The sequence below is a fragment of the Lithobates pipiens genome, unplaced genomic scaffold (assembly GCF_037356315.1).
Source record: "Lithobates pipiens isolate NorthernLeopardFrog02 unplaced genomic scaffold, aLitPip1_a1.2 Scaffold_16, whole genome shotgun sequence".
Lineage (NCBI taxonomy): Eukaryota > Metazoa > Chordata > Amphibia > Anura > Ranidae > Lithobates > Lithobates pipiens.
Genome location: NW_027507748.1, coordinates 138116706 through 138131500, shown reverse-complemented (window position 1 = coordinate 138131500; position 14795 = coordinate 138116706). Strand labels below are relative to the sequence as shown.

Sequence of the window (14795 nt, the reverse complement as noted above, 5' to 3'; positions counted from 1 at the left end):
ACTACTTTGGTCTGACTTTGATACGACTTCAATGCCACATCAAAGTCGTATCAAAGTTGCACTGAAAGTTGAGCGACTTCGGAGTTGGGCTAGTGTGCACCGAGCCTCTGGTGCATTTACATTGTTTATGGTAATACTAGCAATATTGATTGAAAAGTCATTATTTGCATGGACATAAAAAACTCTTCCCTTGCAACGTTGGAATTATAAGATTCATGTCAACTAAGGATACAATCTGCTTCTTAGTTATTTGATTTCCTTCCATAGCCTAAGAACATAATAAATGAGTTGGTTTCAAACTCTAGATTGTGTGCTATCCTCTGCATGAGGTTGGTTGAATGTCTGTGTTCTGATTTCCTAATATACTAAAAGTATCTGGCAGTGCTTAGTAGAGAACATGTCGTAATGCCAAATACGAGGGGACTACTGTATATCAAGGATCTCAGTGTGCATGCTCAGAGGAAACATCAAGTGTTTATTTAGATTGAATATTTGGAAGTTATATAAGGTGAGCTTTTGGTCATCTGGTCATTTTCTAAGCCCTAAAAGAGGAGCAAGTCTCTTTTTTATGTAGCCCATATAGTATGGTAAATTTGGAAATAGCCTATATGTGCAAAATCTTAGCAAATATACTCTCCTGGGGATTTGAGAGGGGATGGGAAGATTAGATAGCAACACATCAGGGAGGTGCGGTGAGGTCAGTGGCTGGCGAGGCACTGGCTAGTATCAGAGCCAGGTACACACAGGTTCTAGCACTAGACCTTCTCTGTAACTCTAAACATGTAACCTGTAAAAAAAATTAAAGTGTCTCCTATTGAGATTTATTTAAGTACTGAAGTTTGGCGCCATTCCATAAGTGTGTGCAATTTTAAAGCATGACATGTTAGGTATCTATTTACTTGACATAACATCATCTTTCACATTATAAAAAACATTCGGGCTAACTTTAGTCGTAGGTCATAGGAGCCCCGAATTTTGACCAGTGGTGGGGTAGGACTTAAGCTACCTACCCCCCACCCTCCCCACTGAGCCATGACCTTCGAAGTCAATCTTTTTTTTGTTTTTGATTTTATGTTCATGGCAGGTGAGGCTCTGCACTTGCCTCCCCTGACTGCACATCCCTGGAACACATTCAGGGAACTGCTCTGTCCCAAATTGTGGGCCCCCCACCTTAACCATTGACCGCTAGTGAAGCAATGTGCACGATCCAGCAAAAAAGAATAGGCTATTCCCTGCCATATGCCATAATAAGGAACTTATTATATACACTTTCTTTTAAGGGATATATTGCTGGCGTGAGGGAGTCGCAGTTCTCAATCCTCCACATCCTCTACAGCAGTAGTCTCCAAATTGCTGCCCTGGGGCCAGATGCAGCCCTTTGCTTGCCTTTATCCAGCCCTTGGGGCCCTAGTCCTCCCACTGATACAAGACACTATTCTGCCATTAGACACCAACAAGAGGACACTATTTCTCCAAATGTGGTGATGTTTACTCCCACTGATGCCAGAAAAATTAACACTCCCGCTGGTCACAGTCAAGCCCTCCTAAAGTCTGAACGACAATAAACTTACTGGCCCTTTGTTTAGAAAGTTTAGGGACCTCTGCTCTACAGCATTGTACAATCACACATTGGATAAGGGTTAGGGGTAGAGTGTGAGTTATAGATAGAGTGTCTTGCATATATTTACTGGTAAGTGGCCCCAAGGGCGTCAACTCCCTTATTTTTTAAATACATTTCCAAATGTATGTTTTTAATGCTTCACAATTTGCAGCTGAGCTGTTAGCTTGTCTTGTGTGCTTCTTCAGTTGGCCATTGGAATTCCTTCCTGAATTAACAGATAGCCTAAAGGCCAAATGAAGGAGAACACATGACAGGCAGACATAGATACCAAATTGTTAGGCAATGATTTACTGTAATATTGTCGGAAAGGGGAAGTGTCATTACTGGCAGGATAGGAATAGGAAGTGTCATCACTGGCATTATTTCCAGGTTTCTTAGGAAAACTCTATACAGTAAGACATGCCAAACATACTGAAAATAGATGTTTAAAGGTAACCTGAGTCACTGACCAGTGGTGGGGTAGGACTTAAGCCCCGTACACACGAGAGGACTTATGTCCGGCAGACTTCCGAAGGAGTTCTGCCGGAGTTCTGCCGGAGTTCCGACAGAGTTCTGACGGAATTTCGGACTGAACGGACTTGGCCACACACGATCACACTAAACTCCGACGGATTCGAACGTGATGACGTACGACCGGACTCGAATAAGGAAGTTCATAGCCAGTAGCCAATAGCTGTCCTAGCGTCGGTTTTAGTCCGTCGGAATAGCACACACACGAGCGGATTTTTCTAAGGGACCGGGTCCGGCGGAGTTCCTTCGGAAAAATTTGAAGCATGTTCCATATTCTAAAGTCCTTCAGACTTTGGTGAGTCAAAAGTCCGTTGCAGCCCACACACGATCGGATAGTCTGACGGACTCAGTCCGTCGGACTTTGGATGTTGAAAAGTCCGCTCGTGTGTACGCGGCATAAAGCTACCTACCCCCCTGCTGAGCCACGACCCTCGAAATCGATCATTTTTTGTTTTTATGTTCATGGCAGGTTAGGCTCTGTCTCACATTCCATTTAGAAAGATTAGAAAGTCAGAGTGACATTTTTGTACCTCACATAGTACTGTAGGCACTGGATCAGCATGATAGCCAGGCAACTAACATTTCAGAGAGAGGTTATTGAAAGTTTTCATTAAAGAAGTAGTATGGCCAAAGCTCTTTTGGCCATACTTCTCCTGTGGGTCACAGACATGCACTTAGTTCTGCACTCCTGTGACCCGGATTTAACCGCCAGAGAACAGGTCAGGTTTTGCGGGGATCCTGACAATAACATCTAGATGTCTGACTTTGTTGGCTAAACCTCTCAGAGGGCTGCTGAGAGTCTGAGCCACTCACTCCCGACCCCTGCACAGTTCAGCACTCCAATGAGAGGCAGAGCACAGAGTGGGCCCAAGAACTGAGCAGTCAGGAGTCTTTGAACCTTCAGTTCTCAGTGCAGTGCTGGAGGGGGACAGCTGTAACATTGGATCGATGCTGCAGCCAATTTTTTATTCTTGCACTTCTTTTTCAATGCAGTGTAAAAGGTGTGGCATATTCTGCCAGTAGATGGCATCCTATGTTAACAGAATGCTGTGTTATTCACCAGCCTAGAAGAACTTTTTCTTTAGAGACCAGAAGTTATAGATACATATAATGTTGTTGATTTACTAAGGAGGTTGAGACTCTTCATTTAACAATATGTGTGAATATTCAATATAATATTTAAATCATGGGAAAAGCAAATTCCTGTTAACCAGTCATGTGCAGATGCTTTTTGACATTGGCGGATAATTGAAGTGAATATTCACAATAATTTTTGAGCGAAAATTCTCTAATTCTTTAGTAAATCAACTTTAGAATGTCACTCTCTGGACCTTTTAGAGTAAAGAGAAGGGAACAAGATCAGACTTGTGGATATCAGCAAGCATTGTCAACCTGAACTATCTAGCCCAGGGGTGGCCAACCTGTGGCTCTCGAGCCGCATGCGGCTCTCTGCCCGGTTCCATGTGGCTCTTAGACCCCATTCACACCTGAGCGTTTTGTAGCTTGAAGCCTGAAGCTACAAAACGCTGGAGGGGAAAAAATGTATTCTTAATGGAGATGGTTCACATCTCCACTCCATGTCGCCTGAAGCCGAACGCCTGACGTTCAGACAAGTTCCGTACCCTTTTTTGTCGCTCGAATTGAGCAGATTTGGGCGTTTTTCTTCTTTTAACATTGACCTTTTGCCCTGCACAAAAAACGAATCGCGGTAAAAAACGCTGCAAAATCGCGCGATTTTCTGCTTGAAAACGCTACGCTCTGTGTGTGCTGCATGCTTTCTGTGATGTTTTTTGGAAGAATTTACTGCTAGTTCAGGCTAGAAGACCCATTAACTGTTTATTGTTATCCTGACCAGTTCACTGTAAGACAATTTGTATTTTGGAAATTAGATGAGCTGCTGTCTTCTGTCACATGGATGTACTTTCAAAGGAAGATTACTGACTTGATGAAAATGACTGGCCTATGGTCTTTGTAGTGTTAAAACAGTGTGTGACATTTACAATAAATCCAGCTGAGCAAAAGTATGTGTGTATGAGGAAGGGATGGGGTGATGTTCATGTGTGCCCATGTGTATGATGTGGCTCTCTGCGGTAACTCGGTAAAAAATGTGGCTCTTGGTCTTTGTCTGGTTGGCCACCCCTGATCTAGCCGATCGTAGCGTGGTCTTAGTTTTCAGAGTGCATTGAACATCAAAATAATGATGCTTTTGTGCTTTCAGTTTCTCAAAGTGCACTATGGAATATGCATGTCAACATGAAATAAATAATAATAATAACAGTGTGACCAGCACCACAATTTTACTTTAAAAAAGAAAATCCTGTTCCTTTAAAGCATGTTAAATCGGATAGTGCTTGTGTAGTGTCATTTGTCCCTTTCTATGTTGCAAAATATCTGGATGATCCTGGCTGTTCCTGTGTCCCTCTATGTGTACTGAATGTATATATCAAAGGCTCCCGCGCTATATGGCCAAAAAGTGGTAAGAAGGCAAAATTCTGTTCTAATGGGAGCAGCAGACACTCTATGAGTTGACTCTCAATAATGCAGAAAAAGAAAAAAGGGTGTTGTGTTGCGCTTCCTTAGTACCAAAAGAACTAACACAATCAATAAAAAATATGAATAAGTGTCAAAGCGAAAAGTGCAATAGTGCTTTGTAAACTACAACAACACTTAGTGCTTATGAAAAAGTGCATCTGTGCATTACATAAACGGCTAATATAAAGTGTTCCTGTGCATCACTCAGGTGTCTGAAAATACGCAAATATGTGCTTAAAACCATATAGTGCATATGACAGATTAAAAAATATATAAAAAAAAAATATTTGTGATATAAACGCAAAAAAGTCTGTTCTATAAACGCAGAAAGTATTTTGTGATCTAAACGCAGAAAAAATGCAAAACTAATACAAAAAAACAAAATGCATTCATTAAATTACTAAGCAAAAAACATTCATTAAATTACTAAGCAAAAAAAAAAAAATCAATAACAGCAAATTAGTGAATCTCGATAGAGTGTCCCATACATAGTCCAATCGTGCAATTTTGGATGTAATATCACAAACACAAGTAAGGTGCAATGTGCCAAGCCAACTCTCTTCCAGTGGTGTTCCGTGCCAGTGCTAGTTACACTAAATAATTACCTCACGGCTGCGAGGTATGCAGCAAAACAGCTAATTTGCAGGGGGTACTTGGGAGAGTCAGGGGGACTGCAGAGAGGACATCTGACGGTGCCACTTTCCTTGTAGTTGTTACCAGCGAAAATGCTCAAAACTCATTGTGATACCCCCCGCACACCATGCACTGTGTTTTTTTCAGTCTCCACTAATGACGTCAATATGCACTTTCTGCAGTTTTGTTTCTACATGAGATGCACATGTGAAATTGCTCACAGCGATAAATATCAGATTTTTGTTTAAAGTGGTTGTAAAGTCAGAGATCCCAATTAGTGGCAGCCCCTCTGTTATAACAAACTATACTGCACAGTGTATGAGTTTTTTTTTAATTCTGCAGCTAAATACCTTTTTTCACATCACCGATATGGGGTCAGATGACTGCCCACCGCTCTCCTTCCCCGTTCTAAGGACTACAGTGGGAGGGTCTGAGATTCCAGTCTGATGTCATGTAACTGCACATGGGCGATGTGAAATAAGATATTTAGCGTTAGCTTTAGAATTAAAAACAAAACACATAAACTTTGTAGTATATTTCGTTATAACAGAGAGAATGGCAGTAATTATGAGCACTAACTTTATTGCCACACGGAATAACAGCAGGAGGGGTAGGTTAGGAGATCAGCTTCCACACTAGGACATGACAGGCAGGGAGGGAGGGGGAGATGGGGAGACGGAGAGACTCTGAGCACACAGTGGGATGGCGCTGGCATGTAAACTGACCACGGTATCATGGATCAGCAGCAAAGATTACTGTGGTCAGCACACCTAGGAGGACACAGGAAAAGGCAGGATTAACCAGGTATTTACAGCATAGAAAGGGACAAATTACACCTCACAAGCACTATGCCATTTAACATGCTTTAAAGGAACAGGATCTTTTGTTTTTATTTTTTATTTTGTTTTTGGGTTACAACCTCTTTAACCTCCCTGGCGGTATGATTATTTCAGATTTTAGGTGCTGAAAGCGGTACAATTATTTTGCATGAAAATTTGGAGTTTTAAATTGTAGGCCTGCAATTCTTAGGAATAACTCACTTAAATCTGTCCAAACCAGAGTCTAGCAGATATATGATAAAGTTTGAAAAATTAAACCATAAATTATAATATAATAAATAACTATAAATAATTATATCAAATAATAATATAACAATAATAAAAATTATTCAATAATGTAATCAAATCAAAAACACTGATATTTGCTCAGTTGCAGAATTGTCACTGTCATTACTTTTCAGTATTTGATGACGGATCTCCCCACAAATCGCTATCGCTCAATTCTGCAAGTGATTCTAGAAAAACCATTTTTGATGTAAAGGGACAGTTTTGGTTGCTATGGACAATCTCCAGTTTCCAGGCATAAAGAACAGTTTTTATATTATAAACTGCATGCAGGACACTGGGCAGAACACTAGGGACAAATGGGATGTGAAATTATTACATACAGCAATGTGATCTGTAAGATTACATTATACTGTATGTATACTGTGTGTTTCACTTTTTGAATTTGGTGCCGTACTCCGTCCCCGTGCGTTGCAATGCTCCTAAGGAACGGAGATCGGCTCTGTGATAGATCGAGTGGAGGATGAGCCGCTCGTACAGCGGGGGGGACATTGCTGGATTCAGGGGACAAGGTAAGTAACCTCTCCCTGCATTCAGCGATGCAGTCCCGAGCCTGGCTCAGGGTTACCGCTTTTGGTATAAAATCTCCACCCGAGCCAGTCTCGGGAATACCGCCAGGGGGGTTAAGGTCTGAAAACTACTTTGCTGGAATATGTTAGAATATTGGAATGTTATAACGACATGCACTTCTTAGAAATGTCACTTTATGTATGCTGTAGCTTATGTGTGTGTATCCATGCGCATCACATTGGCATAGTTATTATTCTGGATATACAATCTGACTACCCACGTGCTGCTGTCATATATGCTTAGGTGTTTATTACATAGGATTTAAAGCGGAACTACATGACACCTGAGAACCACAAAGCATAAACATTATTTAATATCGTTTTAATATTTAAAGCAATCTCCCCCATCCATCTATGTCTTCAATCTTTATTTAGAGATCACTTTGAAAAACACTTCATAGCATTTCTGCTCATGGCTATCTTGAGTAAGGGCAGATGATTCATGTAGCATTTTCTTCCTGGAATCCATCTGCCCTAACCTCAGGCATGCATGCAGGAGGATTTGCTTACCTGAGAAAGCCCCTCCTCCTCTTCTCCTGATGATTCCTGGGATGTATAACATAATTTGCATAGCCCAGGAACCAACAAGATACCAAAGACATGTAAAAAATAAATATTTAAAACAGATAAATATGATATATTTTCCTATCTATTTACTAATGCTAGCAGCATAGGGATTAAAAATAGTCAATGTTGATTGAGGGAGTGACGTTCAATTTTAAGTAACATCTTCCTAGAGTTTGCACCTGCATACACTAATGTCACCAACTCTTTGCAGCTTTGAAAAGGTGGCAGAGATTTAAAAAAAGAACCAAATCTGTTTATAACGTAGCAATTAAAAAGTCTCACTGAATATGGTTCTGTCTTAAGGTCACCATGTTACAATCGGACTATCCATTCGTCTTTAGATCCTACAACAACTATTTAGCACAGAGTCCTGCCTGATCAGATACAAATTGGATTGTTTAGCTTAGTATCTATCTTTATTTTATAGATCATATCAAAGAACACAATTATCCAAGAATTTTACTGGACAGAATACAGAAGAATTTTTAGCTGATAAACTCTGGAGTTTTGTGATCTTTCTTTCTATCTGACGGATGCCTTTCAGGTGCAAACAGTGGGGTAAATTTACTAAAGGCAAATAGACTGTGCACTTTGCAAGGTGCAGTTGCTCCAGAGCTTAGTAAATAAGCAGAAGCTCTGCTGACTTCATTCATCCAATCATGTGCAATTAAAAATGTTTTTTTTTTCTTGCGCTGGAGCAACTGCAGTCTATTTACCTCTAGTAAATCAACCCCAGTATGTTACACTGGGGGTTATTTACGGAAGGCAAATCCACTTTGCACTACAAGTGCACTTGGAAGTGCAGTCGCTGTATATCTGAGGAGTAGATCTGAAATGAGGGGAAGCTCTGCTGATTTTATCATCCAATCATGTGCAAGCTAAAATGTTGTTTTTTTATTTTCCTTGCCTGTCCCCCTCAGATTTACAGCAACTTTACTTTCAAATGCACTTGCAGTGCAAAGTGGATTTGCCTTTAGTAAATAAATCCCAATGTCTGTTCATTGGGGGTTATTTACGAAAGGCAAATCCACTTTGCACTGCAAGTACACTTGGAAGTGCAGTCGCTCTAAATCTAAGGGGTAGATCTGAAATTAGTGGAAGCTCTGCTGATTTTATCATCCAGTCATGTGCAAGCTAAAATGCTGTTTTTTTATTTTCCTTGCATGTCCCCCTCGGATCTACAGCGACTTTATTTCCAAGTGCACTTGCAATGCAAAGTGGATTTTCCTTTAGTAAATAACCCCCATTGCAATACAACCAAGATACTTTATACAATGACAACCTAAAATGTAGGTAACATAAACAGAGAGATAAAAAAAAAAGCATGCACATTTTTATTATGGTAATAGCAATTTTTTAAGCTAAAAGTATAAAGTAGATATGATTTTGGACTAACATGATCATTTACTAATAGTTAGTAAGTCTTTGCACTTAAAATTACCTTTGTAGCTATGAAGGTGTCAGGAAATATTGAGAGGTGCACCTCATCCTAGCCCAAGGTGTCGTGAACAATCTTCTTGCTCTCTCAGTGTTAAGGTATAATAAACCTGTCTAATGGTGATTTTTGAATAATACTGCACAGTGGCGGGCAGGCGAACGGTATGAAATGATCCCAGCCAGACTATGTGGCACAGGTGGATATATAAACAGTGTCTTGTTCCGCCTTCATTATCAGTCCAATCAGGAGGAAAAATGGAATTTGATCAAAGCTCCATGGTGCTCTACTTCTGCTGCCTTAGAAGCACAGAAAAGCTAAGGATTTACGGTAAAATTATACATACTTTTCTTTTTTTATAAAAGCCGAGACTTTGGAAATGTCATGTGTGTTATTCTTTTTTGATAAAATATGTCCTAGCTATTTATTGAAGACATCCATGTTTATAAAAATAGATGTATGGGACTTTTCCTATGGCTGCATAATTCAAAAGTTATGTACAGACATTTTAACAATTTCTTTGCTGAATTAAAGTGCCTCATCACTGTTTGGCAGATGTCACTATTGTGACTGTCAAACCATATTAACCATATTGATTTGCACCCTGGAATAACCATTGTGCAGCTAATTGAAATATATTTTCTTATTCCTCATTTCTTTTAGGTGTAATAGAAAAAGTTAATATTAGTATCTACTAAGTGGCTTAATGAATGAATGAAATACTTGTATAGCGCACAATGCGAACTGAATCGCCTCTAGGCGCTGTGGCGAGCTTTGATCATCTTCTAAAAGAGGAAGGTCTTGAGTTTTTTTCCTAAAAGCCAGGTGATTTTCTTCCAGGCAATGTGGAATTAAGACTATTCCTAACTATGCATAAACCTGCTCCCACCCCTTCTAACTCCTATTCTAACCACCCTGTTAAAAGAAGATTTTTATACTTACCTATTCTCAGGGCATTCTGGTCCAGTCAGGCGACAATGCATACCCCATAGCAAGCCTACACTGCACAGGAATTTCAGCCATTGTTGCAGCTTTTAACTCCCCCTGAAGCTGACCAATGGCGAGAGCACATGATCCCACCAGAGTGTCCAGAAAATAGGTAAGTATAGGTGTGCACAGGGGGTGTGTCAGGTGTGCCCCCTGGGCACACCCTAATCACTCTGTGTGGTGCCAATTCCCCCTTTTGCTTGGGCTTTCCTCTATGTTGCCAGCCCATCCACACACACACACACACAGTGCTGCTGGCTTCCCTCCTCTCCCCTCAGTTGCTATAGGGGGTGTTTCAGGATGGGGAGTGGTGGGAAAGAGCTAATCAGTATGTCATTTACCAGCCCCTCACTCACTGTGTACATTCCTAACGGAAGCATAGCAAATTGTGTTTACTAGGTTTCGGTTTGTGAATGAACAGGAAGCCACTCAGCGCAGAGCACTTCCAATTCATTCACTGCCCTGTGCAGCTGAGGCTGTAGAGAAGGGCATGTGTGTTTGAGCTTTTGGGTGCACAGCTCTGTAGGTAAGTATAAGCATCTTTCATTCACAGGGTAGTTAGAATAAGATTTAGATGGGAGCAGATCTAAGGAATAACCTGGAATTCCACTTTAGGGATGCCTACAACATATGGTTCCAGTTTATAGTGTTAATATGACTGCTAATAATAAAACTGAGAGTGGGATGCTTATTTGGGTTCCCAGCTAACATATTAAGTGTCCCTGCCTTTCTGAATAGGAAATACATTAAAGGATATGTTCACTTTTGGGAACATGTTACATGCTCCACCTTGTTTTAGGGTGGAACATGTAACATGTTCCCACTCCTGCTGCTGCTACCCAATACGTCACCTCTACTGACAGCAAGATGGGGATCTTCTCCCCAAAATTCGCTCTCACTATTTAAAAAAAAAAAAAAAAAGAGTTCTGCGGCCTTTGCAGCTGTCAGCTTGTAGTTCTCAATGATCTACCTAGCACTGTTGAGCATTGTAGGTAGTTCATTGAGCTTCCTTATTTTTTTCCTTTAACTGCTTGCTGCCCGCCCACCGTCAAATGACGGCATGGTGGTGCAGCTCTCATTCTGGGATGCCGTCATATGACGGCGTCCCAAAACGGCCGCTCTCACGTGCCCGCGGGGGCACGCAGCATGGTGAACGCGGCTGCACCATGTTGCTAGGACACAGCGCAAACTCGATCTCTGTAAAGAGCCACGTCCGAGGCTCTTTTCACAGCCGATCACATGTAAACAAGGAAGTGCCAGTAATCAGCTCTCCTCGCCTCATTCTGACAGAGTGTGAGAAGAGGAGAGCCGATCAGTGGCATCTCCTCACAGGGGGACATGTAGGAATGTAATCAGGGCACTGATCATCAGTGCCCTGATTACAATAAAGAAAACAAGTGTCACAAATCAGTGCCCACCAATGTCAACTATCAGTGCCCACCAGTGGCAGCAATCAGTGCCCACCACTGCCCACAAGTGCCACCAATCAGAGCCCATTAGTGATGCCAGTCAGTGCTGGTAATCAGTGGCACCTATCAATGCTGCCCATCAATGCTCATCACTGCTGTCAATCAATGCCCATCAGTGACCCCCATCAGTGCCCATCAGTACCGCCTATCTGTGCCACCTATCAGTTATTCAGTATTAGTTATTCAGTATTAGTTCCCACCAGTGCCGCCTATTAGTGCCCACCAGTGCCACCTAATAGTGCCCATCAGTGCCGCCTATCAGTGCCACATATCAGTGCCCATAAGTGCGGCATATTAGTGCCTCCTCATCAGTGCTACCTAATCAGTGCCTATAAGTGGCACCTCATCAGTGCCCACCAGTTCAGCCTATCAGTGCCCATCAGTGCTCCCTCCTCAGCGCACATCAGTGAAGGCGAAATATAACTTAGTTACAAAATGTACTGACAGAAAAAAAAAAAGAAAACATTTTTTTGAAAAATTTTTGGTCTTTTTTTTGTAAAAAATAAAAAACCCAGCAGTGATTAAATACCACCAAAAGAAAGCTCTATTTGTGTGAAGAAAATGATAAATAAAATTATGTGTGGGTACAGTGTAGCATGACCGCACAATTGTCATTCAATGGGCGACAGCGCTGAAAGCTGAAATATGGCTTGGGCATAACATAACATAGATATAAAGTCCAAACTATTTATATTTTGTGAAAAGGGTGAAATTAAAGCAAATGGTTCAGTAATGAAAAAAACTATTTACTAGTAAGGAAAAAAGACATTTAAAAAAATGCGCAAAGAGAAAAATGGTGAGCTGCCAACACTCCACTAGACACAAAATGCAAAAGAATAAAAGCAAATAGTGTAGTGCTCATAAACTAAATAAAATGCACACAATAGGTGAATTATTGTGCACACACATGCGATATGGTACATGTGTCCACCCCATCTGCTAAGTGTGCCAACCTTACTTTTGATGATTGCAATTTGAGATCAAGTTCTTTTCACCTTTTATGAAGATTTGTTCTACCATCAAGTCTTTTCACTTTCAACAATTTTATATAGACTGTTTTTATTATCATTTATTTTGTTTTTATTTTATTTTTCACCATAATTTTTGTCACCATGTATTCAACTAGATGGACTATTTGTGATGTCACTTATTGCATTAGAATTTTTCACGTTGCACTTTTTGTTTACACTCACTTATTGTGTGCATTCTATTTAGTTTATGTGAGCTTGTTTTTAATCATTTACTAGTGGCCCCTTTCACACTGCCGCGACTTGAAAGTTGCCGCGATTTCAGGGAATGCCTGTGTAAACTTTAAGGCCGCGTACACACGCGGGGACTGTCCGCTCAACTTTGTTTGTCAAACAGTTTCAGCGGACAGTCCGCTCAAACTTAGCATGGACGGACTTGCCCACACACGATGAACGAACAGTCCGCTGAAACCGTGCGCGATGACGTGAACGGCACGTACGACGGGACGAAAAATACGACATCCTATACACTGCAATGCAACCTTCGGCGTGTAAATCCTTTCTGAGCATGCGCAGAACTTAGTTTGACGAACAAGCCTACACACGAGGGGACTGTTCGCTGAAACAAAGTTTCAGCGGACAGTTTTTCGGAAATTCCGAAAAACTTTGTTCAGCAGACTGTTCGCTGAAACTGTCCGCTGAAAGCCCACACACGGGCGGACTGTCCGCTGAAACATTGTTCAGCGGACAAAGTTGAGCGAACAGTCCCTGCGTGTGTACGCGGCCTAAGTCTCTGGATCTCAACTTGCATCAAAGTCGGACCAAAGTAGTGCAGGAACTACTTTGAAGTCGGTGTGACTTGAAGTTGCACAGATATGAACGGTTATCATTGGGAACCATGGGGTAGGACTTGTCCTGTGACTTTGCACTCCCAAGTCGCAGGACAAGTCGCACAAGTGTGAAAGAGGCCTAACAATAATCTTAATCTTTTAAAAATGACACAGTTGCTTTTTAAGGTGTTTAAAAAATGTACATATATTCATGTACCTATTTGTAATGTGTTTGTAAGGCGCAACCTGTCTTGACGTAAAGTTTCCGACGGCTGAATTTAAATCCTAAGGGATCCAATTGTTTTTTTACTTTTTTTTCAATCAATAACATCAGAAAGGTTTAAACATTACAGTGCATTAGCAGGTCTGTATTGTTCTATAATATAAAATCATATAGATGTTCTGAAGACACATTCTACATAGTAAAATTTTTCTTACCTGGCTATTAGCTACTGCTTTGGCTTCAGTTCTTTCAGTCAGTGACAGAAAGAGCAGCCAAAGTGAAAGACTTATATATACAATCCAGGCATGAGGTTAAGAAAGGGGTTTGTCCTTGGAAGTGACAGTCATCGAAGGACTTGAGTTACCTAACTGCTGGGAAATCCCATTATGGTATAACATGCTTTTTCAATTCCTAGCAATGTTTCGGATGAGATTCTGAAGATGATCAGATATTTCATTCATACACTGTGATTATTCCATTTTTATGATGTGCTGCTGCCCCTCCCAACATAACAGTGTATTGTTGGCAAGTCTACATGCCATGATCTTACTAGTGCAAATTTTCATTTAATTACCATTTGCTCACTAAAAACATTGCAAATGGAAATGCTGTGTCCTCACCACTGGCTGGCATATAATTATATTATAGGTGAAGAATTACTATATGGGTAGCTGTGGGGATATACAGCTATTTTGGGGGGATTGCCACATCATTAGGATCACCAAATTTTCAATTTAAATCAAAAGTTAAAGCATTTGTTACCCCAACATTTTTATTATGGTAATAGCAATTTCATGGTAATACCAACATTTCATATTCCTGGTATGTGACTGCTGTACCATGTACTTGTATGAAGAATAGACACGTGCGATTCGTTTCGTACGAATCTCAAATTCGTACGAATTCCCCAAAATTCGTACGTTCGGGAGGATCCGAAATACGAATTGCCATGCGTCCGAATTTTGTACGAAATACGAACTTTTGTTTACGAATCCCCATGAGGAAGTCAGCACAGCACAGGAATGGTGGGAGCCCCTCATCTAACGAAAATTCGTATTTCGGATAGGAAATTCTTCAACGGCATTTCGTATTTCAGATAAAAACCAAACTTCCATCAGCATCGACTGTCATATTGAGGTATATTTTTGCTTTTAAATTCATCGTAACGAACGTTCGTACAAGTTAACAAACCTAACGACAATTCGTATTTCGTAAGAATTGAAATTGAATTTCGGACATGAAATACGAAGTACAAAATCATTTTAATACGAACCGTAACGGAACAGAAAAAAAACGAATTTATTGACGGTGCCCATGTCTAATGAAG

The 14795-nt window shown here is 40.8% G+C and overlaps 1 protein-coding gene across 1 annotated transcript in view; it reads right to left on the bottom strand.

Annotated features, from left to right (window-relative positions):
• NOS2 (nitric oxide synthase 2) overlaps positions 1–13721 on the bottom strand; it is a 106927-nt gene extending 93206 nt beyond the window's left edge. Inside the window, exon 1 of the mRNA XM_077480514.1 lies at positions 13684–13721. The gene's annotated coding sequence lies outside the window, so the exon portion shown is untranslated. The remainder of the gene's footprint in view (positions 1–13683) is intronic.
• Between the last annotated feature and the right edge of the window lie 1074 nt (positions 13722–14795).